The sequence below is a fragment of the Sturnira hondurensis genome, unplaced genomic scaffold (genome assembly GCF_014824575.4).
Source record: "Sturnira hondurensis isolate 20B ecotype Veracruz unplaced genomic scaffold, ASM1482457v3 Scaffold0014384, whole genome shotgun sequence".
Lineage (NCBI taxonomy): Eukaryota > Metazoa > Chordata > Mammalia > Chiroptera > Phyllostomidae > Sturnira > Sturnira hondurensis.
Genome location: NW_028087015.1, coordinates 40,681,166 through 40,707,500, shown reverse-complemented (window position 1 = coordinate 40,707,500; position 26,335 = coordinate 40,681,166).

The window sequence follows — 26,335 nt, the reverse complement described above, 5'->3', positions numbered from 1 at the left end:
AATAAAGCAAGCACTGGGAATATTTTAGTGCTTTGCAACTATTAGAACTTTTAGTGCTTTGGGACATTTAAATTTGAAGTTGTGGTCTCATTACAGATTTTGCATTACTTTGAGAGGTTATTTTTTCTAGTGAACTGATGTCTGAAGAAATTAGTAAGGCAAATAGCTGTTTTGTAAGATCATTCTCGGAAAGTCCTCCCTACATCACTTGAATTAATTCAGAAGTTTGAACCCTGGTTGCTCCTAGAAACTGTCTTTTGTTTACCTCAGGACAAACTCCTTGATGAAAATGTTTTAACACAACCTACTTTCAGCCAAGATTGAATATGCCCTTTAAGATCTTAGAATGCTACAAATATAGTTTGAATCTTCTTGGATCCCCAATTACTAGATTTGGATATAGCATATTTATGATCCATACTACATTCCTGGGGCTGACACTGTGTCTGTTCTCCCAACAGAATACCCACAAGGCCTTGCAAAATTAGGTTCTAATGACTTTTTAAATGACAGCGATTTAAATTTTTCAGTCTTATTTCTCCTTTCAAGTTATGAGGTGTCTATATTACACTCTAAGTAAAATCTCTTCAGTGTTGGAAAAGTGCATAATTAAACTCTCTTCCTAATGGCCACCTTAGACATAATGGGTAATTTAAATTCAGCTAGGCTTAACTGGACTGGATTTTAACTCAACAAATACATGTGTGAATTAAATTTCACTAATTCAAATATATATATACATATATTTTTTTTATTTTGCCTTGTTCTAAGATGATATAAGGCAGTTAGTAAGATGCATGAAAATAAGGACAACAAAAGGGAGGGGGCATTAAGAATGTCCATGAACAAATCTGGGAGAGTGAAGGTGGGGAAATGAGGAGAAGTGGCTAAGAGTGCGTCTGATAAGTCAATAGAGCATGTGCTGCAAGGATGTACATTTTCTAGTGACAGGAAACAGACACATCGTAAGCATCTGCCAGACCATGGAAACACAGAATCATGGTTGGTTCACTATCTCCAAGTGCACATACCATAAGAACAAATAAGTTACTCAGAAGAGTAAGAATTATCCATATTGAACCTATAGAAATATTTTTGCAGTAGGTTCTCCGAAAGAACTAACAGAAGTGTCCCACCTTTTGGGATCTCTGGGCCACACTAGAACAGAAAGAATTGCCTTGGCCACACATTAAATACACAGACATTAATGAAAACTGATGAGCAAAAAAGGTTTTGAGTGAATTTACAATTTTGTGTTGGGCTGCGTTTGTACCCATCCTTGAATGCATGAAGCCCACAGGCCGGGTTTTGGACACCCCTGAAACGATGGTGCGATGTGTTAAACAGCGTTTTCCATAAAATTCTTTTAATAAATACAACATATATTTCAGGAAGCTGTTTTTTTTAATAATGCCTTTCAAAATTGGTTAGAAACATCAGATCATAGAATAAAACCAAAATAAAAAGATTGATTGTACACAATGGTAAAACAATGTGTAGTTTTCTCACCTAGATTTATTCATGGAAAAAAGAGTGTAGAAAGAGATATTTACCTAAATAGTCACTGCGTGACCTCAAAATGTCTTATAGCACATCTTATAATGCTGTACATGTAGTATAAATCTGATAATGGAGTAAAGGAGTAGTGAGTGTAATTTAAAATGATCCAAAGTGTACTCATTTAAAAAAATTAAAGACAATACAGAACAATGTAAAATAAGAAGTTGAAAATAAGAAGTCCACTTCTTACTTTTGCTTTGCAGTCAACCCCACAGTTAACTATTTTGCATTCAAGATTTTACCTTTTATTCTTCAAAAAATTTTAAACTGCAGTTGACGTATAATTGGTAGTACTTTCAGGTGTACAGCACCATGATTAGATGGTTATATAACGTGCAGAGTGGTGACCTGGGTCCATCTGGTCCCCGCCTCACACCACACGTGCCCTCTCAACTACTATAAGTCTCTCTGTTCAGAGCATTTAATAGAAGTAATCTGTTTACTGCTATTCAATTTTTATTGAAGTAGAGTAATACTTTTTTGTTTTGTAATGAACTTCTTAAGCTAACACCATATTCCGGACTTTTTCTCTGCCATCTTGGCTTTTCCATAGCTTTCCTAGAGCCGTGATATTCATTAGCTGTATAACTTGGGCAAGTTACTTAACCATTCTGTATTTCATTTCCTCATTTAAAAAGTGGGAATATAAATAGTATTTAGTTTATAAGGACATTATAAGGATTAAATGAAGCAACACATGTATAAGAAAGACATTTATAACAATGGCTAGTACTATAGACCACTCAAACATGTTGTTGTTATTATTCTTATAACATCTACACTTTTTACTGCTTGCACTGTGGGGATATACTATCATTTATATTTTATATAATCAGTTTTATGTTGTTGGATATTGAAATAATGGAGGCTTCTTTTTAAAATTGTGCTAGGAATACTCAACATGAGGTATACTCTCTCAATAAACATGTAAGTGCAAAATACAGTATTACAAAGTCTAGGCAGATCTTCATAGCATACTCATCTCACATGACCAAAACTTTGTACCCATCGAACAGCAAGTCTCCATCCCCACTCCCCCGGCCCCTGGCCACCACTGTCCTATTCTCTGTTTCTAGGGCTGAAGTTTTAGACGCCTCATGTCAGCACAGCAATGAAGCACTTAGCTCTGTCTGGTCTATTCACTTAATACAACATCCTCCAAGTTCATGGTGCTGTTGTATGTGGCAGAGTTTCCTTCTTTTTCTTCTCTCTCTCTCTCTTTTTTTAAATCAAATGATCTTTAATTAAAATATTTCCTTTGTAGGTCTTAGCTGGCGGGGCCCCTGCCACCCCACTGTTGTCACCTAGGATGCTGTGAGGGTGGTGCCATCAACACTGCTGATCTCTTCAAAGGTTCCAGAGAGTTCTCTAGCTGAAGATCGGTGCTGCATCCGTCGGGCAATGGTGACAATGTCATAGAAAGTGATAATTCCACTGTGCCTCGTGATTTTTGTTTCTTTCTGTCTTTTCTCAGTCCTTCAAATGTTTGATGGTCAGGGTCGGGGCAGAAGGCACTGCCTCATTCTGCGCCTGTCTGTTCCAGTGGTCAGTTTCCCTGTGGTCCTCAGACCCTTCCAACCACTGGTCGCTTTGGTGATGTCGTCACCAGCCTTTTTTGGAAACAGACCGAGGGGGCAGATCTTGGGAGCTAGAACAGCTGTGGCACTGACTTCCCCACCCGTGCACCTCAGACACGTGACTTTGATATCCTTGGGGTCAGACTTCAGGGGCATTGGGCATCAGATAAACCCAATTCAGGCGACTGAAGAAAGTTGCACTAACCCTCCTCTCAGCTGAGAGCCAAAAGCGTGTTTCCTTCTTTTTAAGGCTGAATAATATTCATTGGACTTGCAGTAGTGGAGGCTCGACTCTGAACTGGAACATACAATAAAAAGATTTTGAAAGTTGCAATAATGGCCTATTTGAAATAACTGAGAACAGATCAGGAACTGGCTTAGAAGAGAGAATGGCCACAAGTCCGAGGGGACACAGAAGTGTCTGCAAGGCAGATAGATCTCCTGGGCTCCTCGCATTCAGTCTCCTATTTCTCAGAGTAGTCACAGGCTTGGTGGGAAAATGCAAAGTTGTATTTTTCCTTAAAATCCTTATATGTAAGAAATACTACAATTTTAATTTAAGCACTCCCAAAACTTAATGAAAAANACTGAGAACAGATCAGGAACTGGCTTAGAAGAGAGAATGGCCACAAGTCCGAGGGACACAGAAGTGTCTGCAAGGCAGATAGATCTCCTGGGCTCCTCGCATTCAGTCTCCTATTTCTCAGAGTAGTCACAGGCTTGGTGGGAAAATGCAAAGTTGTATTTTTCCTTAAAATCCTTATATGTAAGAAATACTACAATTTTAATTTAAGCACTCCCAAAATTTAATGAAAAAAAAAAAAAAACCCAGAGAAGTAGCTGCCATGGGCTCCACAAAGACTGAGAAAAGCAAACAATTAAAAAACCAACAGAAAACCCGCAGCTTAATTCAAAGCACTCACAGGCCCTCCTGTTACTAATGAACAACAGGCGATCCATTATTAGTGCACAATGCAGTTTGGCACAGGACTTAATTCAAGGCATTAGAGGTTTCTGCTAGTTCCCTGCTTAAATGTCAGAGGTACTAACATGGCTTTCAAAAAACTAGAGAGAAATGATTGATTTCCGGGTTGAATTTACTTGCCTTGCACACTGACCTTGAATTGCACACACCTTTCTAGGTGAGCGCAGCCTGAGCGAGGGCTCTGTGGCGGGGGATTTTGGCAATGGAAGGGGATGGGGGGAATATGTTTTCCTGGAAGCTAATGGCCAGATCTACTACTCATCAGGTGTTTAGAGAGTCATTCTACAAGACACAGGTTTGGAATTGCAGCTTTGAAGGAAGACTTGTTTGCATTGGAGCTTATCAGATTTTCCGTAGGGGTAGGCGTTGGTTGCAGAAGGTGAATCACCTGAAGTAGAGAATGAGCGGCTCTTTGGGGAGGGAGTGCCTCTCGGAGGACAGGAGGATATTTACAGAGGTACCTTGACCGTCCTCCATGAAACTGCACCCAGCTAACACCCATTGCAAATAGAACATCTTTAGTTTTCTGTAGCTCTTCAAGGTACATCTACACTGCATGCCTATGCAGTGTGGCACACAGAATCACACATCAGTTTAGCCATTTAGTGGTTATATAAAACTTGAGCAAATTACTTCTCCATTTTGAACCTCAGTTTCTTCATCTGTATAATGAGATAATGCCTACCTTGCAGGGTGGGCGAGAGGGTTCTGTCTCTGGGCTAACATGAAAAGCATTTAGGAAAATTGTAGTTTTCTTATCTTGATTGCATATTATCCCAAACTATGTGCATTACTTTTCAACAAAAATCTGAATTCTAAATGTCAGAGGTGAGGGTAGTCTCCTTTTTTTATTTTACTTTCCTTATCAAGTGCCTAGGAACATTTCTGAAACAATTTTTTGAAAAACAGTTAACTTTGTTTACAATCAGTCAGTGCTACACTTGAACTTGGCCAGGCATATTACCCAAAGGGTGCAGCTGTAGGGTGGGGGCAGAAGGTGCTATCTCAGTCTGGGCCTGTCTGTCCTGGTGGTCAGTTTCACTGTGATCCTCAGACCCTTCTAATCCCTGGTTGCTTTGGTGATGCCATCACCAATTTTTTGTGGAGACAGACCGAGGGGGCTGATCTTGGGGGCCAGGGCAGATGTGGCACTGACTTCCCCCAAAGAGCCACGATTTGGAGTGGAGTTTCTCACACAGGGGCTTGGAGAAGACAGCGTGACCGAAGGCCCCTCCCCATTCCTGCTTTTGGAGGCCAGACATTCAGTTATTTAGAATTTGGCCCTGTTTCGGGAATGAGGGCCTTAGGGGAAAATGCTGGTGCAGTCCATTGGGAAGGTGACTCATGTACTGTCAACTCTTTGGGCTTCAAGCTCATCTTACTGCAAGTGCTGGGGATTTGGGGTCCCACACATAAGAGAGGGACAATATAGGTCCCCTCCATGAGCACAGGTGTGTGAAAATCACACAGTCACGCACATATTGAAATGACCTGCTACTTACATTTTTGTTTTTATATTTAAACTTTGTAGTTTATATGTTTTATTTTATTGGTTCATTCAGCAGTGGATGTTTACTGTTGTGTGTCAGTCCCATGGCAGATGTAAATATGAAAGCATAACATTGCTCTAAATCCATCTCACTGTTCCAGTCCTTACAACCAGGCAAGATACTTTTTGATAGCATTTTGCGTTAAAGATGCCCATTATTTTGTTACTTAGAATAATAGAATATTCGAAAGGAAGTTTCAGAAGACAACCCTAACTGCTCCTCATTGCCGGGCTGATAAAATTGAGTGTCCTGTTTATATTCTTGTAGTTCATTATCATCTTACCCAAGCTCTCTCCTTTACTTTTTTTTTCCTTTATTATTTTTTAATATATTTCTTAAGATTTTATTTATTTATTTATCTTTAGAGGGTAAGGGGAAAGGGAGAAGAACATCAATGTATGGTTGCCTTTCGTGAGTCCCCTGCTGGAGGCTCGCCTGCAGGGAATCAGCCTGCAACCCAGGCATATGCCCTGACTGAGAATCGAACCGCGATCCTCTGGTTCGCAGGCCTGTGCTCAATCCACTGAGCTACACCAGCCAGGTCCTTTACTTCTGATTAACTAAAATCTTTCAGAATCTTGGCCTTCCTTCTTTGATGTATTGCTATTCTTGAGATGATAAATACAAATACTTGCTTCTCCCTTCGTTGCAGCTTTGTTCCATCAATTTTCCTGATACTTTTCTAGCATCTTCTGTAATTCCTTGTCCAATGGTTTCTACCTACAGAAGAGTTCAAGATTTTCCCTTTCTAAAGAAGAAAAAGTTCATCCTGATCCAATTAGTTTCCAAATTATATCCCCTTTGCCTCTGTCCATTCAATATCAAAGTTTTTGGAAAACTCCTGACTCCATCTGGTTGCCTTCCACGCACTTCTTCGCCACTTGCAACCTGCTTGTTCCCCCTAGCACATTCCTGAAAACACTCCCATGAAGATCAACTCTTAAGCTCTGGGCATCATCAAATTTTCAGCCTTGACTTATTTGGGGAATTTGACTCAGTTAATGTATTTCTCGTGAAATCTTCTCTTACCTTCGTTCAATCTGTATTCTCCCAACTTTCCCCAATTTTTACCAGGATTTTCTCCCTATTTACTTTACTTCTTCAAGAAGTCTATTCAGTTACCGTCAGTATCATTTAATTAAAATATATGTTTTTAGACTTTACTTCTCTTCTAAGCTCCAGATCTTCTTTTACAACTTGATTCGATTGTGCTGCTAACATCTCAAGTGTATGAAGTCTCAAATTAAACTGACTGTGTTCTTCACCCCCTCAAAAGTACCTTTCTCATCTCTATTTTGTATAGAAAACTGTAATTTTTCAGTTGGGCAAGCTAAACTGTTTGCTTATTTTTTTGAAATGAGAAACTCTCTTTTGTATTTAATGAGTTGCTGAGCTTTATTAATTATACTCTTCATAGGAGATGGCTTTGTCACATGTTGCCAGAAAGTTTGTAGTGGAAGCGAAGCAACAAGCTAGAGCAACACATTTTCTGAATCATTAGGTCAAGGTTAATAATGACCTAATGTTCATTCTGGAGTGAAACAGGAGGACACTTTATGTGCTTTGACATGGCGGTATTCATTGGCATCACATGGGTTGCTGAGTCCTGAGGCAGGAAGGATGTTATAAGGCTATGAGCACAATGATTTCCTGGGGAATTTGGCAGGAAGCATGGCCTGTAAGAGGTTCCCATCTTTCCAGGATGGTGTTTCGGGCCAAGCTGCCGTCCTGCCAGAAAGCTGAAGTGGGCATTGGGCCCAGGAGGAAGGGCCACCAGGCAGGTTGGCCACAGAAGTAGATAACTGGGACGGCTGTAGCTGGATGCTCATGTTCAGTGGGTCAGTTCTACGGCAGCAACAGAGACTGCAGCCCTCGCTCTGTTATGAGGTGGACCATATAGCTCAGGGCTGGGCAGGCTGTTATCGGTTTAGGTCCTCATGTTGTTGAGTCAGCAAAACTCAGGTATTTAATTTCTATTGGGCAAATGAGGCAAAAAGAACCATTTTTGCATGTCTGTTAAATCTGTCATGCCTTCTCTCAAACCCTATGTTTATAGCTACTATCTTAATTCTGAGCTAAACTATTATTTATATTTTTGAACTGGACTTACTCCTCCAAACTGTCTTTACTTCACTAGAGTCTACTTGATGCACTCAGATTTGTATTCCTAAAGCATAGTTGATTTATGTAAATTTCTTATGCAGAATCACTGACTATCTCCCCTTTTCAAATAATATCACTCTAATCTTTATCTGTATCACCCGTTGTTTTCTCAGTTTTTAGCTGAATAGAAATTTTCATTTATTTTAATATCATAGCTTTTTATGTTCTAAGAATTGTGATAGATTCTAGAAATATAAAGATGATAAAATCAGGTGTTTGTTTTTGAGCAATACCTAGTCTTACAGGAATAAAGGCAATATCCCCCCCCACCATATATTGTGATAAATGCCATGTAAAGTAGGTACAGAACATCATGAAAGAAATAAATGCCTTGATCCTTCTAAATGTATGCTTTAAAACATGTTTTATTCTGATAGTTTGTAGATACTATATCTTACTGGACCACAACTCTCAATTCAAATCCATTTTTCTAAATTTTATTTCTCTATGAAATACTTTTTTATTAAATGCCCACTTCTCTGTGAAGCCTTCTTGTTTTCTTACAACCTGATAGAAAATTTGCCATAATATCCAATACTTTGGCTATTTTATGTGTTTATTCTATGTCTGGTAGTTATTTTTCATATTGTTGACTTATCTTCATGAAAAAAATCTTACAGTTCTCAGAATAGGCTTTCCATCTGTTTGGTCATGTTTTACCTCCTAGCAGCTCTAGCCATGGTTCTTTGTACTCAAAAGTATTTATCTTTCAAATTCCATGAAATAAGATTTTTGGTGTGATTGCTCAAGATAAAAATTGGATTTCATTACTTTATCATCAGATAAATAAAACTTAGAGAAATTGAATACAACTCTCGGAAAGTACTCATACCTAAGTTTCTGGAACAAATAAAAAATTATTTGAAGCAGAATTTCTTCACTGAATTCATCTACCAGGAAAAATGAAAAAAAATATTTGATACTTAAAATATTAAAACTTTTTAATATGACCCATTAGACTAATTCTGAGAAATAGTTTCTTAGAATTTACTAGGACAAATTTGATTTTAGCATTTCTTTTTGAGATATTTTATTAAGACTTCTTAATGCTTCAGACATTTAGGAAATTTGTCTGTGTTGAGACTTTTAAAAAAGAAAATAGACCATTATATGAATAAAAACATTTAAATATATTCTAATTATCTACACATTTGTATATGTTTCTTATCTTATAGTTTATATATTAGATGCCAATAGTGGGTATTTTTACTTCTGGATTCCTAGGGGAAATATGACAGGAAGGGAAAATTATTATGAGGAGACAAAAAAAAGTGACAGGTGGAGAATTGAAAGCCACACACCAAGTCCATGGTTCCCATGTAACTCTTAACATTTTAGCTCTAAAACTGTCTTTGCTCTACTCCTTATCAAGTAGGATCAGGGAATGTTTGATTTCCAATTTTAATCACAAAGATGAAACTATGCGTAATCTTGCTCTTATTCTACCTTTAAATATGCATGTAAGATATTTAATCTATTGGACTCTTAATTTTTTTGAAAGTAGACCATGCTGAAAAATTAAATTAGATCATAATGGTTCTAATCTTAACATTGATTTGCAAGATTCAGTAGAACTACGTGAAATATGTGACATTTTAGAAGAAGGACTAGTTTGAGTATGGAATAATTTAAGTTTTACTTTCTTCAGTCACTACAAAATGCTTTCTAAACAGAAGCTTGCAAAAAATATAGGCATAGGTTCTAGTGAAAGAAGATAAAATGGCTTCCTTGGAATAGAACCTGAGTGGTGGCTTGACTCTTAACAGGGGCCAAAGAAAACAGGAGCCCACTGAATGGAGAGGGCTGTGTCTGACTTTGAACTGTTGATAGTCATTGCAAAATAACTCATTGTTCACCAAGCAAGTTATAAACCACTCCAATGGACTGTATGTGTTACTTGTTGGAACTAGGCTAAAACCTTAAAATTCAAGCTATTTCCTGTGCCAAGGATTGACTGTCTGGTTCATTTTTCTGAGATAAACATCCTTACAATTGTTGGCAATTTACAAAATGTGAAGGTTGTTCTTTTGTGCTTTGGGAAACATAGCTGTGGTCTTGAATTCTCTTTCTGTTGTTTAGGTGTATATCCTTGGACAATTAAAAAAATTCCTCTGAGCCTCAATTTCCTTATCTTTGAAATGCCTAAGGTCTGTCTTTTAGGGTTGCTGTGAAGATTAAATGAAATGGTTAAATAACCCCCCACAACAGACTACATGGAAGGGAGCAACAAAAGGAAGATCCAGAGAAAGTGGAAGAAGCCAAGAAATTGCAGTGTTGTCCCTGTGCTCTCACTGAACCCTATGAATAAACTGGTCCTGACACCTACTGTGCAGTGCTTTGGGGGCTTAACTCTCCATAACAGCAAACAACGTGCTTTTTGAAGAAGGTCACCATCTATTTAAAAAAAAAAATTCTAGTTCAAAATTTGGCCTGGTGGCCGACTCACAGTTAAACTTGATTAAATGTTACTACGTAAATGAATAATAGAATGGCCTTGGAGATTCTGTAATCTGATAGAAATTTTGACACTAGCGTTGACTAAGTATTAGGACAACTGATCAAGGGGTGAGGCAGAAGTTACTGGTCTCAAATACTCTTGTAACAGAAAGTCTAGACTAATGTGGTGAATTATTTTTAAACTGACAATTTCAAGGACCGGGAATCTATGAATCTGTAGTTTTATAAAGCTCCCCCAGGTTATTCCGATATACAGTCAGATTTTTCTTTGACAGTTCTAAAACTCTTGGAAGTATTACTCACAATTCAATAAAAGTTTAATGTTTCAGGGCCTCAAGTGAAGCACTCAAAGGTCCCACCAAGTAGATAGACAATAGTGCAGGCCATCAGGGAAGAGGATTCTGAGAAGTGTAGGCAGGCAAGTGTGTGATCATCACCTTGGATGGTGCTTGAGAAACATCTGATTATTTGTATTGGTACAGAAAATCAGAATTGAAATCTAAAAAATAGCCTGGCAGCATTGTAATCCTGCTTTCATTTAGCAAACATCTTAATTTTTCTTATCTCAGTTTCCTAGCGTATAAAATGAAGATGACTGTATTTCTGCCTACAAGGTTCTCTGAGGACTAAATGAGTTACCTTATGCAAAGCTGTGCATACTCTCAATGCTCAAAGCATTGAGCATAAATACATGCTCAACTCATATCGATCTCATCATCATCATCATCTTTCTAGACCAAATAAATATTATCTTCATAAACTCTTATCTGCTTTTCCAGTTCATAAAGATTTATCTCTCTTGGAAATGTGTACATATCAATCATAGAACAATTTTAAAATTTATTTGATACTCTAGTATTATATTTTTTAGTAGTGGTTTTCTTGTCTTACCTTTTATTTCTGAAGCAGAATCCATTGTTACTTACTGATAGTCTATAGAAAGTACATGCATGTCACATGAATGTGCTGTAAGTTTTACAAGCACCTGGTAGATGGACAGCTCTGGTCCGCAGAGTGATGCCAGTCCCAACTGGAGCAACAGAACGTCATCAATCACCACCAAGACGGAGGTGATTCTTTTCATTTTGTAGCATGTGCTTCCAAAGTTAATTCCAACAACTGAAGGGCATTGAGAGAAAATGTGTTGGTCTTAAAAAGTAGGTCATACACATGTTTTTGAGGTCAGAATGATAAACACTAGTTAAATTTCTACATTTTCAAGAGAACTCTCTATGGGACTTGGATTGTGTAAGTATGAGACAAAGTGGAATCAGAAGTGACTCCACTCCGACCTATTTAACTCCCAAAATTGCTGTTTCCTCCAAAGACAAAGGAGGCCTATTATTTCTCTTTCTGTTTTAGATCAAAAGTGCATCCAAATACAGAGGCTTGATGTTGGTCATTGGCTCTGGAACACATTGAGGTTTCCCCAGTTTATGCATACAGGTCTATGCACCACGCTCAGGTGATCAAGGAGACTACACCACTGGATTCAGCGTGACAGCTACTCTACAAGGCCACTCCACGAGGACTGGGAGTTATAGCAGATCAAAACAAACATGAAGAATCAGCCAAGGTGGGGAGACAAAGACATCCTCTTAGAGTTTAGTTTTATACTCTCTGGTATAGTGATTTTTTCATAATGCTTTTCTTGTCTTACGTTTAATCTTCTGAGACAAAGAAACAGGTGCCCAAATGGAAAAAAAATAGCTAATGAAATTGAGGCAAGTAATTAATCAGATAGCAAGTTCAAAGTAATGGTTCTAAGGATGCTCAGCAGGATGAGAAAGAACAGAGAAACTGTAAAAAAAGGAACAGTCAGGAATGAGGAATACAGTGTCTGAAAAGAAGAGTACACCAGAGGAATAAACAGCAGGGGTGGATGAAGCATTGGATCAAAACAGCAATTTGAAAGACAAGGGAGAAAAATAGCACCCAGAGTAGGAAAAAAAGAATTTCAGAAGACAACGGTGATTTAAGGACACTTTGGGACAACAGGAGGTGTAACAACATCACATCATAAGGGTACCAGAATGTGAAGAGAGAAAGCAAGGGACCGAGAATCTATTTGAAGAACTAATGACCGAAACGTTGCCTAACCTGGTGAAGGAAAAATACACACAAGTCTAGGAAGGACAGAGAGTCCCAATCAAGATGGTCCCACAGAGGCTCACACCAAGAAACATCATGATTAAAATGGCAAAGTTTAAAGACAAAGAGAGAATCTTAAAAGCTGTAGGGGGAGGCAGTTAGTTACCTACGAGGAAGTCCCCATAAGCTTGTTAACTGATTTCTGAATAGAAATATTTCAGGCCAGAAGGGACTGGCATGTAATAGTCAAAGTGATTGAAAGCAATGACCTACAATCAAGACTGCTTTACCCGGCAAGGCTATTACTTAAAATTGAGGAAGAAATACAGAGCCTTTAAGACAAGAAACAAACTAAAAGAATTTGTTGCCACCAAACCAGCATTTCAAAGAACCCATATATTAATTAGTGGCTGTTAGCTATGACTAATGAAATATAAAGTTCCAAGATGAGTCCAATCTTCACCTCTGAGGCTAGCAGAGTGCCAGGTCAGAACGATCTCAGGAGTAGCTAAGGCCCATGATGGAAAAAGGTGAGGAAAACATCTAGCTCTTAGAAGTCAGAATGCTAAATAGATAACAACACTTGAAAGATATATAACTGGGTCCTGAGCTCAGGAATAAATTCTGTAGCCAGGTTTTGGGAAATGGAAAAGGAACCTGACCAACAGAGGAGAAGGGCAGAGCAGAAGAGAACTGTCAGCTGTTGTGCATTAGGATTTGTAGACTTCTAATATTTTTGGAAACTGGGAAGAGATCCAACCCAAACTGGATGCCATGGCCAAAGGAAGTTTCCTAGTGCAGTTGGGGCAAGCTCAGAGAGCCCCAGTATTCTAGCAAGGCTCCATGCTCAGACCCCGAGGGAGAGTGGAAGACCCCTGACATCCCCCTGTAGGGGTCAACCATCCCCTCCTATTGCGTCGTTCATTTATGACACTCTTGAAAACATTCATGGAAGTGCCTATGTTTCGTTCGAAATTCAGCTAATTCAATAGCAGTCAGATTCACATGTTTGGCAGTTTGAGTTCTAGATCTTGAAAATACCACAAGGTCAAGTGTATATATCACCTATCTTCTGTGAAGACTTCATCTTTTTAAAGCTCCTCAAAGGGGGATAATTTTGCCTCTTTCATTTACCAGAATAAAGATCTACAAATACTTTAGTTTATTTGATGCTAATTTCATTCTCCAACAGTCCTTTGCACATTTAACCTAATTATTATTTTTTCAATTGTACCCTTCTCTCTTTGGTTCTGTCCATCTTGAGATAAAGCCCATATAGAATATTTGATTATTTGTTGAATGCAGTTATAAATTTTTCTGTGCTTTCTTTACTCCAGACTTAATATAAAGCTAATTTATCCTTAAATTCATTACCCTTCCTTGGATCATTTCTGGCACTCTTTTTTGAAGATTATTTAGTTTTCCCACTTTTTCAAAAGAGAGAAACTGAAACTGACAATAACATGTTGGGGACTCAATATGACAGAAATCGTCAGAGCTTTTAAGTTATTCTTTCTTTTGACATGCTCCTTTCCAGTAATAGCATCATGTTGCCTAAGATAAATATGTCTAAGGTGGTTTTGAGGCCAAAGGCTGTTTGACTTCATTTCCTTATCAATAGAACTCAACCGAAAGAATGAAATGAAAAGGTGTCGTTTTGTAAGAGCCTCTCTCTAAACCTCTCTGACTTAAATGACTCATCCCAGATGGCAGTTTTTCCATTCCTTCTATGACAGAAATCTTTTGATAGCTTGTCCTTAGAATTTATTTAACAGCTACTAAATGCCAATGGGGTTGATAAGAGACAAGGATCAGGGTTTGCTTCTGCGGGAATGGTGTCACTTCTGAGTAATTTTTCATTGCTGAAGTGGGGAATGTGCCTTGTTATAAATAGAGGCCATAATAACTCACAAGTAATTGGATTTCACTTGGCAAATTTTATCAGAATGTTGTACTTCTTTTACTTGTTTTACTAATATGATCCACCTACTTTGAAAACCATGAACCCATTTTCTTTAGGTAATGAAATATAATACTTTAATTTCATTCAGCAGGAAACTAACCAAGCAGAGGATATTCACAGGCAAATAAAGCTACTTGGGTTTTTGATGAAGCAACTACTGCTGTTAAAATATATACACTCACTTTTGTCAGCCAAAGATGCCAGTATCTAACTAAATAACTAAATAATGCATAATCAATGAATAAATAATAAAACAGAATTCTGCAAGTCTAAGTAGCATAATCACCATTTAAAACGAACCTTTTCCTGAAGAATTTGATCTCAGTTATTTGACAGATCCTAAATATGTCAAATAGACAAAAGAAAATTATATATAAAATGTTTGATTTAAAGTTACCTTTTTAAAAAGACTTTATTTTTTAATATAATATTTATTTAATTCTTGTTCAAGTACAGGTTTCTGTCTTATATTCCCAACCCTGCCCGCCCCCCGCCCCATGCTCCCCGCCTCCCTCCCCTTTCCACCCCCCACCCTTAGTTATTGTCCATGTGTCCTTTATACTTGTTCATGTGAGTCCATTCCCTTTTCCCCTATGATTATTTATTTATTTTTAGACAGAGGGGAAGGAAAGGAGAAGGAGGGAGAGAAACATCAATGTGTGGTTGCCTTTCACACGCCCCCAACTGGGGACCTGGCCTGTAACCCAGTCATGTGCCCTGACTGGGAATTGAACCAGGGACCCTTGGTTCTCAGGCCAGCACTCAATCCACTGAGCCACAGCAGCTAGGGCTTGCAGTTACCTTTTTGACAACGTTATTATTTGTACTTCTTTTCCTAACCTCATTGGAGCTAAAAATACTGAGTTACATGAGTGGGGACCAAAAAAATTCTTAAGTTATCGCCTGGAGGGTGGGCCCCTTGTAGTACAGGCTTCCCCTGCTGGGTTAGTATTCTAGGAACCAACCCATGTGTATCATGTATCAGCTAGCGTAGTTGTGAGAGACTGAGTTTGGCTTCCGAGAATTTTGTTTTTTGAGGACTCTAACACGTTTGTCCAGATCATGATGGGTATTTATGAGCGCACCTGCCCACACTGCACTGAGTGTTCAGCAGTTTTTGACCCGAAATGGCGTGATCCCCATGCCCCACTTTCCTATTCACCCGACCCCGCCCCAAGTGACTCTTTTTGTTTCTCTGGATGAAAAATTCCTCAAAGAAAACTGTTTTGCCGATGTGGACCAAAAACAGCAGAAGCATTAAAAAGCATCAAAATTGATGAGTTCAAAAGCTGTTTTGAGCAATGGAAAAAACATCTTTATAGGTGTATTGCATCAAATGGAGAGCACTTTGAAGGTGACTGAAGTTTAACCACGTAAAAATACATACATAATATTTTATAAATAAATTCTGCTTTTGAGGGGTCCTGCCTTGTATATAAAATAATCAACTTTGCATTGCTACTTATATAATAGTCTCTTTTAAAATTATGATATCAATACCAATCCATAAGTACTGAAAAATGGTTAGTTTCTTAAAAGTGAGAATGACCGAGGAGCTATGTGTTGGTTCCAATGAATGGAGCACTCCAAGATTATCTTACACAGGGCAGGTTCTCTACAGGTTGTCCTTAACAAGAGGAAACATACTGCAGAAATTCCTTTAAGATGAAATTTTTTTAAATAAGGGAAAATAGTGTGGGAAAAATATAGTATGTTATATCAACTGGTGGCATCCATTTTGTTGATAAGATATGTAAGATGAGGTTTGAAGTACCCTACATTCACAAAAACACACACAGAAACATTTTGCCTTGCATTCCATTTGGAAATAACAAAAAATGGTTCAGATCAGTGTTAATGCTTGTCAATGAATATTTTTATTGATTTATAATATTTTTTCAATTTGAACAATTATTACTTTTTAATTTATTTTTAGAGAAGAGAAGGGAAGGAAAATGAGAGAGAAACATCAAGGTGTGGTTGCCTCTTGAGGGACTCCCACTGGGGACCTGGCCAGCAACCCAGGCATGTGCCTTGACTGGGAATTGAACTGTGATCCTTTGGTTCATAGTCTGCTGCTCAATCCATTGAGCCAAACCAGCCAGGGCTTGCCCAACATTTTTACTAATACCAAAGTTTCTATTCTTTTCTCCATTCACCAGGATTGTCATAGCTATTTTCAGAAAATACTCAGTTTCACTCACCCTACTTATATTGCATCAGTTGCATGAATCAGCTAGAATTTCTTTAAAACAAATGCAACAGGACAACAAATATTCAAAATTATGATCAAATAGAGCATGCTACCTCAAATCTAGAATTCCATCTCACCAAAAGGGGGAAATTGTGTCTCAGAGTACAAGCTAACCAATAAATATTCACAGGAAGCATAACTTCTGACATTATATGTGGGTATCCATATAAGCAAAAATAAATACGTTATTGATTCTTGGGGAAAGAATATGTCTCGGACTTGGCCATGCAAGTAAAGCCAAAACAAGTAACAATGACTCAAAGGAGGTGGACGTTGTATGACTGGGAATTATTATGATGCTGTAAAAGAGCTCCTTGTTCATCAAGGAAGACATGCAAAATTTGAATTGACTGAGGGTGTTGTTTACTTGACCTTGACTGGGAGCTCAAGTTAACAGTTATGTGTGCACTGACTAGTTGTCCTAGTGATGGTGTCCATGCTTTGTGTGGTGCCCCTCACACAGGAAGTGCTGGGGGAAGCTTTCTGAGCTGTTCACGCAGGGAATGCCTTTTGGTGACACATTGCCAAATGCTGTGTTATGCAACTTCGAGGAGCTCCTCATCTGTGAAATGTATTCAGTGATACCTACCTCATAAGAATATTGTTTGGATTATATGGGTGCATACATACGAAAAACAAAATAATATCTCAGAGCAACATGAGTCAGGGTGAAGTGCGTGAGTCTTATAATTAGACAGATTACACCAGGCCAGTGAAAGATTGGGTTATTATTGGTTTGCCATGCGAACTGGCAGGGTTTCCTGTTATGGCTGGAATAAATTTCCTTGCCCCTTACTCAATGCTGACTAATTGCTTTGGCCAGTGGAGTGTTGGTAGAAGTGTCATGACCATGAGAAGCAAGTAGCATGTGTTTCTCTTTGCTCTGTTGTGCTTTTCATCTGCATTTGGAGAGCATGTCCAGGTTAGTTGGCTCTTTCAAAAAGAATGAGGAGGCATGTAGAGTTAGCTTGAACCCAACCTGTGCATTGGAGCCAAGTGGATGATACTAGCTGAGCCACAGCTTATCTTTAGACCAGTGAGTGATAAGTAAATGTCATTTTTAAAAATTTTTTTAAAGCTTTTATTTATTTATATTTAGAGGGGAAGGGAAAGAGAGAAGGAGAGAAGTATCAATGTATGGTTGCCTCTCGTGAGTCCCCTGCTGGGAACTGGCCTGCAACCCAGGCATGTGTCCTGACTGGGAATTGACCCGCGATCGTGTGGTTTGCAGGCCCACACTCAATCCACTGAGCTACACCAGCCAGGGCAGTAAATGTCATTTTTGTCTAGAGAGAGCTTTGGAGTCAATTGTTACCTAGCGCTAGTTGACTACTATATGGCTCCAATCAATTATCTCAAATGGAGAATTCATTTTCTGCAAAACTGTTCAGATGGTTTTACATTAATTTATTTTTTAAAATTTTTTAAAAGGATTTTATTTATTTATCTTTAGAGGGGAAAGGAAGGAGAGAGGGAGAGAAATATCAATGTATGGTTGCCTCTCATGCATCCCCTCACTGGGAACTGGCCTGCAACCCAGGCACATACCCTGACTGGGAATCGAACCATGATCGTCTGGTTCGCAGGCCCATGCTCAATCCACTGAGCTACACCAGCCACGGCCTACATTAATTTCTAAACATGCCTAAAAATAAGAGCTATAATATTCTCTCTGTACATTTCTGGAAATCCATGGACTAAGAAGCAAAACATATCTTAGCATTAAATCAAGTGCCTTAGTATAATTTTGTATATTTATCATATAGCTTTGTATACTTCTTTATATTTATTTATAAATATGGAATACAAATTGACTAATTTCATATCCAGCTTATCTCTGTGAATTCATAAAATGTACCTGTTACAGGCATAATTCTTCCCTTAAGATACATCTACTGGCATAAAGCATGAAAAGATTTCCTCCAAATCCTGGGCGCTTGGAGTCCTTGAGGTCTCTCCTTACTGGAAGAGATCCACTGTCCTGGTTTGGTTTTGCAGCTGAGATATGGGGTGGGGATGACCGGAAGGCCTTTCCATCTTCTGCAGTGCTTCCATGCACAGCTTTAACTTGAAAGTGTCTGTGTTCTTTCTACATAGTGTTGAGATGAGCTGAAATTAAAAAATACCCAAAAATAGGAGGTCAAAGTATATATATATTGCTTTCCCTTGTGTAATGTCTGTGAAATCAGCCATCTTGGAAGAGAGAAAAACTCTGATTTTCTCAGTCAGCCCAATTCCTTCCCACGCATAACTCTGCCATCAAATAGGGTACTGTCATCATCTCCACGGTTACAACCAAGTGACATATGCTCAGGTTTCAGCCAGTAGAAGAGGGAAAAGAAAGCTGAGGTGTCTCTACAGTTTTAAGGCTCCAGCCAGAGGACGACACATACCACTTTTGATCACGTGTTATTAAGCACTTAGTCACATGGCCCCATGTAACTGCAAGGGGTCCTGGGAAATGCAGTCTCCTGCTAGGCAGCCAAGTCCTGAGCTTTCACGGAAGCACTATGAAAGTCAATAACATGTACAGTATGTTGCAGAGAAAGGACCTCTCTTACTCTCTTCTCCACCTGAAGAGAAACCCCTTTCACTCTTGTGCTGTTGCAACTTCTGCATGTCTCTTAATCTCTAATGTAAATTTTTAGGGTCACATATAGAGAGTTTATCCTTCAATTCTCTACTTTATAGTGACATTGGACTAGTTACTTTGGAGTCTCAGTTGCCTTATATCTTTAGAAAGGGCACTAAATATTCATCTTGTAGAGCTACAACATATAATAGAAGTGCTTGTAGAAATACTTGCATCAGTGGCTGGCACATGCCAAGTAAGCTGACATAAATTCTATTGTAATTGTGGTCATTGTATAATTTTTGTTGTCATTGCAATGGTCAGCGGCATTTATGACTAATATATCCTACAGATTCTGTGGTTGGAGTGAACCTGGGATGCACGTTCCCATATGAGTCAGATCCCAAGAAGGTGCTCTCACTGCCCTGCCCCTGTACCTGACTGCCCGCCCCCTACCCCGTGTCCACTGGGCCTGCTGTGACAGGAGAAGACCTCTTCCTGCAGAACTTCACCAGCTTGGCGTGGTCAGCCCCTGACCATCTGGTAGAATCTGTGGCAAGACTCTGCAAAGCAGGCCTGTGCGGACCTCTTCACGGTGGGCTTACAAGGAGGCTCTCCAGTCCAAATGTGCTCCCTGCCTTGCTTCTTAATGAGGTGGGATGGGTTTTATGTAGGTTGCTTAGGGGATTGCCATTGGCCTTAGGGACACTGAGAAGTTCCTGGTCTATATGATTTTACAGTCTCCGGTAGGTGGGAATTACCTAGTGCTTTTGTTCTCTGAGTTTAGTGAGCACATTCAAGGTGACTGCTCCCTTCACCCCCCAGACTCACTAGAACTGAGCTGTCCAACATACATTTGGATTATGTGTGACTGGTGAGCTCTTTAAATGTGCTAACGTTTTAAATATATGCTGAGTCTCAAAGATTGCATAGTATGAAAATATTTGAATATTACTAAATAATTTTAAATTGATTATGCTAAAAGGATGCTTTGGAAATATTGACTTAAATATAATACATTGTTAAATACAAAAAATACATTTATTCATTTTGTTTTCTAATTTTACTTTTTAGAAAATGTCACTAATAGGACATTTAAAATCACATACATGGCTCAGATGATATTTTTTTTGGACAGAACTGCAGACTATGGATCCAAGTCATGCAGGGATATGAATTTCAGCTCTGTTTATGTCCCAGGAGAGTTGAAGACAACTTCAAGAGGTAGGCAGGTGTTTCGAAAGGAATACTAGAAATGCATTTTGCCAATGCAAGAACTTTGTAAAGACTGTTGACTCCCAGTAGCTGACTCTGGGAGCTTTTCTATTGTTAATCAAAATCATAAAGCAAAATTGTTATCATTAATAGTACCTGGCACTGTATGAATTATTATTAAATTCTGTAAATTTCAAATGATGTCAATCTTTACATAAGGAGGATTCGAAGAAGATGATTCTGCAAATTAGAAATGATGAGATACAAGATCCCAACATTACCTGTCAGAACATGTATTTTGAAATACTTTTGTCACATGCTTAATTTATGTTTAATAAAAATTAGTGACAATGTCTAAGCAAGTCTTAGGAAGATTCTAGTTAGTTGAGAATGTTTCTTTCCAGTTACGCTCTCTTTATACTCTGGTGGATAAAATGCTATGTATGAATCAGGCGTGGGGGAACTCACATGCGTGGGATGCTGGTTCTGAACTGAATGCCGGCAGGTAAAGGGAGATCTGTACTAGCAGGCTGGCAGTTCTTAAAGCGTAAACACTCAGGGCATTCTTTCATCAACTTTTAGAAACCTTTTTTTTGTGGTATGTGTCTGTAGCAGTCAGGCTACAATCGGAAAAGCAGAACCACTAGGTGCTTCATTCACTCATTCACAGATTCATGGATTCATTTATTCATGTATTGATATTGAGAAATTTATTGTGGGGTTTGACCTTATGCAGTTGAGGGAGCTGATTAGCAGATTCTGTGAGGCTCTTGTTTTTTGTGTTTGATGCTAAAGCTTGAAGTCCACAAAGATAAGAGAAGATACAGGCAAAGCAGAGAAGAGCAGGAATAAGCAGAACCAACAAGCATCAGCTCTTACTGCCTTTCCCCTTGATGGCATAGCTTTCTTGCAGGAGCTAGGCCCTTCATCATGGGCTACACACACACACACACACACACACACACACACACACCAACCACAGTGCACATTGGAGGAAGAATTCAGTAGAAGGTGGAGCAGTTGTGTCCCGGCCTCTGTCTCCTACCACTGAGGTAACCAGAGGGCAAGTGGTTGTTTGTGTGACTTTCAACAATGACTGCTGCATCCCCTCCAGCTTCCATATCTGGGTCTCTGTGGCTCACATCAGTGGAAAGATACAGGAGAGGAACATCTGGGAACTGTAGTTCATCCAGGCCAAGTGGCCACTACCCAAAGCCACTACAGTGTCTCTTCAAGAGTGTCTTTTTCTTTTCTGTGCCTTTCAATCTGTTCGGTGTCTAGTGACACTGGGCGTATATGTTTAGTCTCTCCTGTTTTTCTTTTCATCTCCTTGGAATGTTTTTTAACACATTCGCATTGTTCCCTTGGTGTGTCTCTCTTTGTTGCTGGTGTTTTAGGGCCTGTTTTTTTTTCTCTGACTCTATCTTTTCCTTCCTGTATCTTTGCCTCTTGGCCTCTTGCCTGTCTGCCTCACTCTCTTTCTCTTTTGTGATGAAGACATTAAGTTGCTTTTACATTTTTCTAAAAATCCATTTAGTGAATATATTTTTGTGGTCTCTATTCTTAATGTTCAAATAGACTACAGGACAACTTAGATTATTTTCTAGAAAAGTAAATAAATCAACTTAAAAAGAAGTGGAATGACCCTAGATTAATGTTTTTTGTGAGCAAATTGCCCTGGTGGAAATAATCTAATCAATATTAAAAGTAAATGATGCCAAACTTTAATGGATGCCTTAGAGCAGCTGTGACAGCTGCTGTGTGTCACCCTTTGTCACAACAACACTTGCCCCACACTCCATCTGGTTTTTAAAGGGTATTTATTACCTCATTTTACTGTTATGCACTTTTCAGATTAGGGATTGCCACAGGCGTGTCAGAGCTGAGAGCTACCACTAAAGTTAAGGGATCTCCAGAAAGTTTTATTTTCCAAGCAACTTTCTAGAGACCTTTTAAACGATTATCCATTTATATTAATCACCCAATTATTAAGAATAAAATTGTCTATGTGGATGTTGCTATTGTTTCGCCACACTCCCGTGTGGGCCAGATCAATGAGACATTTTCTTTCTATTGCCTAAGTGCATGGAGTTGGAGTTCGGGGGAAGGGTACTTTGAAAGCATCACATGTTGCTCCATGTGGCGCTGGGGCGTTCACCAAGAGGAAGGATTAAAACTTGCCGAGAATAGCAGAGAGCAGAGGGATACTTGAGTGGAGAAAAATAAATGTCAGAACTGGCGAGATGGGAGAGTGCAAACAAATCTCCTCTGCTTCTTAGCTTAACTAGGACAGGCACTCTCCTGCTGTGTATATTCAAGAGACCTCCATCTGAAACTCGTAGGTAGTTAGAGATGTCCGGGTGTTGCCTACCTGTGTAGGTTTGGCCCTTTCTGGGGCTAAAGAAGGGCTAATGGGGCCCTCAGTTCAGGATGTAGGACTATTCACGACAGCTGGGCTTTTCTCTCAAGTACCTGTGGACTGCCACTGCACACACGTCCCAGTCACAAGCCACATATTGGAACGGGTGATTTAAATTCTAATACTGGCATGACATTGGTATAGAATTTTAGAATTTACAGTGTTTTCATGCCCAGTGCCTCAGAATGAGGAGAATAAAAAGAAGACCCAATCACCATAATGAGGGCAAAGAATAAGACAATAGATAGGGAAGAGAGTGCCCGTGGGTGGGGACCAGCTGAAGGTATGAAACAGAGAATGGCAGTTAACTGGGGAACCAAGTGCCTTATCTCTGATCTTATCAACCCATGACTGTAAATTCCCTGAGACGCTGTGAAAAGAGATGCAGCAGATGGGAGAGTATTAAGATTTCACAGTCTAGACTCCAAAATGAGGAAGTGCATTTGGAAAGAATTAGTACCAGGACTTCAGAAAAGGACAGCTGTGCGGGCTGCTTTTAGTAAGTTCGTGTGAACCGTGTCCTGAAAACAAATTTCAGGTCTCGAAGGGCTGGGAGCATTGAGGAAAGTCCACACATGTTTCATGCAGCTCATTGGACACAGGATGGAAGAGGCAGACAGTCAGTGGGCTGTCCCCTCCTTCAGCAGTCAGGATGTTGCAAGCGAATGTGCTGGTCAGGAGGGTTGGTGATTTAAGCAGCCAAAGGACCTGAGGTCTGGCAATGCAGAAACTAAAATGGTCCCAGCTGACTTCACTGACATCACCATCCTGTGACTCCTCTGGACTGGCTAATGAAGTGTGAGCAAAAACCCTGCAGGTCCCCCGCCCCAGATGTGGACATCAATAGGGAGAAGGACACAGCCACCTGTCCACTCAACTAAGGGCTTGACAGCACTTAGTTCCTCAGGGGTGGCTCCTGTGTAGATTAAGTGTCTTTTTCCCCTAGTTTGTGGTGGTTATCTCAAAGCTAGAATGCCTTTGATCTTAGCAATGAAGCTGTTCTCTCTAGTTCAGGGTTTGCACATTCATTGCTGTCCTCTGCAGCATCTCCAGGCATCCTGGACAAGTAGACCTGGGTGTCCAAAACAATGGGCTTCTTTCAAGTTTGCTATGATCTGCTCCATAGCGTGGGTTTCCCTGATGCAAGAGAGAAGAAAATAAACAAAAACCAACGTGCTTTTAGTGCTGGCTCAGCCCCGTTTTATAGGCATCCTGACTGGGCTTGTGTTTCCTTTCTTCAGCAGGAGGTGACCATGCTGGGTTGTCTTCAAGTCTACTGGCTTGTTTATGATGCGTGACAGAAGCAAGTTGGGTGCCATCTGTCAGCCTTTCTGTTTGTAATAAGCTCATGCTTCTTCCAGCTAACATTACTAGCAGATTAGTTCACCATGTTGAAGGCCTCAACAACACAAAGAAACTTTACTGAAATGTGAAGACTTGGGAAGGAATTTGGATGTGTCTCTTGGAAGGAGTTGATAATAGAACTTGAGGAGACGGTGGCAGTATACAGCTTGTCGATAAGAACAGAAGGGTGGATGCTGGGAAGGCGTGGGGGAGGTGGGTTGTGCAGAAGCTGCTGTGCAGAGCTCAGCTGGCACAACGATAGCTTCTCTGTCGTGGCCAGGAAGGGTCTGGGACCACGGCGTATGGGAACAAATCAGGATGCTGCCCATTGACTGTCCTCGCAGGAAGGTGTGAAAGTTATGGCATGTGAAGCCTGTGGATCAAAGGACCCAGCCCAGAGGACAAATTGCTTTCCTTGCTGTTGGACTAGAGCCAGAAAGCTGCTAGGGGTGACAAGCAGAAGATGGTATCGCAATCGTATCTTCTTTAGTTAGAATGTCTCAGATGGGCACTCTTAATGGATGCCAGTCTTATACTAAATTACTCAGGACAGATCCCTAGGAGGCTTATAATGAATGTCAGTGTGGGAAGGTGATGTCTCAGATGGGCACTCTTAATGGATGCCAGTCTTATACTAAATTACTCAGGACAGATCCCTGGGAGGCTTATAATGAATGTCAGTGTGGGAAGGTGACGTGAATCCCTTTGGTATCAGATGTTACACTCTTGTCTTTGTACCTGTTTGATTGGGTCATTGTCCATAGGCAAGACTCCTTCAATGGAAACCTCCAAAGCAGAGTGAAAACAGGCAATGATACTGTTTCCCCTTCATGTCTTCATCTTCACAATGCTAAGGAACGATAAATAATTTATGTTAATCTGGTCTGAGTAGGCATTAACCACCATTTCAAGGATCAGCCTTGTTAGGATTTGGTGCATGGGTTCGGTCTTGTATGACACAGTTTAGTGAGGGGACACAAAGGAAAACCGAACAGGCATATTCTTGCGTTACGTGCCATGTTATCTGCAGTAACAATTCTGCTGCTGTTTTTCCCATGACCATGCTCATTGTAGAGATTTCGGAAAGTACAGAGTGAACTTTGAGAATCAGTATTACTGTTACCTTCTCCTCCAGAGGACACTGCCGTTCATGTTGGGAGACATTTCTCTGTAGTTATTTTCTTTGCCTCTATAAATCATAGAACATGTTATTATCAACATTTTTAAACTTTAAGATGGGCATGATTCTTCTTTCCCCTTGTTAAAGAGGACAGTAATAAGGCAGTGCGCATTTTCAGCAATTTTTGAAAAGATTTTTATTTATTTATTTTTAGAAAGAGGGGAAGAGAGAAATACCAATGTGGAAAAGAAACATTAATTGGTTGCGTCTCACACAACCCCAACCAGGGGCCTGGCCTGCAACCTGCGTATGCGCTCTGGCCGGGAATCTAACCAGAGACCTTTTGGTTTGCTGGACAATGCCCAACCACCAGACCCCCACCAGCAGGGCCTCAGCAGTTTTTAAAGTGAACCAAGGTAGTTTCGTCTTCACTGGCTCCGAGGTTTCAGCTTTGCCCTCCTGACTTCCCCACTCCAAGCATCTCACCCGGCACCCGGCAGTGCTTCTGCCCTCACCTTATTTCATCCCATCCACCAATGTGCCTCTACTTGACTTGCGGTTCTTTTGACAATATTCCCCCACCATCTGTCCTGCACTCTAGTGCTAACCTTCAATAATATATGTATATTTAAGTGGGGGTTTTTGAACACCCAGAAACCATTGTCAGCATGTGATCACGTATGATCCACTTACGTGGTGGATCATAAAGCCCCCAGGTCTGCCTAAAGAGGCATAGCAAATGATGCGGAGACCGGCCTGCAGTGTCTGCCTCATTATGGATGAAATGAGACATTCACACGGAGTATGGAGTCCAGTGAAGGAAAAGGGACAGCGTGACTTTTATCTCAAGGGGAGCAAAAGCCTCAGCCCTTGCTCCAGTGAGCTTTTATTGTCTTACGGGGCACGTGACATGAAGGTTCTCATTCACTATGCACTGGTTGCTTTAGGTGGTCACCTTTTACACAAAACAAAGGAGCCAATGCCACTAATCACATCACAGAAGAGGAATATTTGCAAATGAAAAGGTAAAAGTGGTTGGAATGGTCACACTGGCCTTTGGAAGGT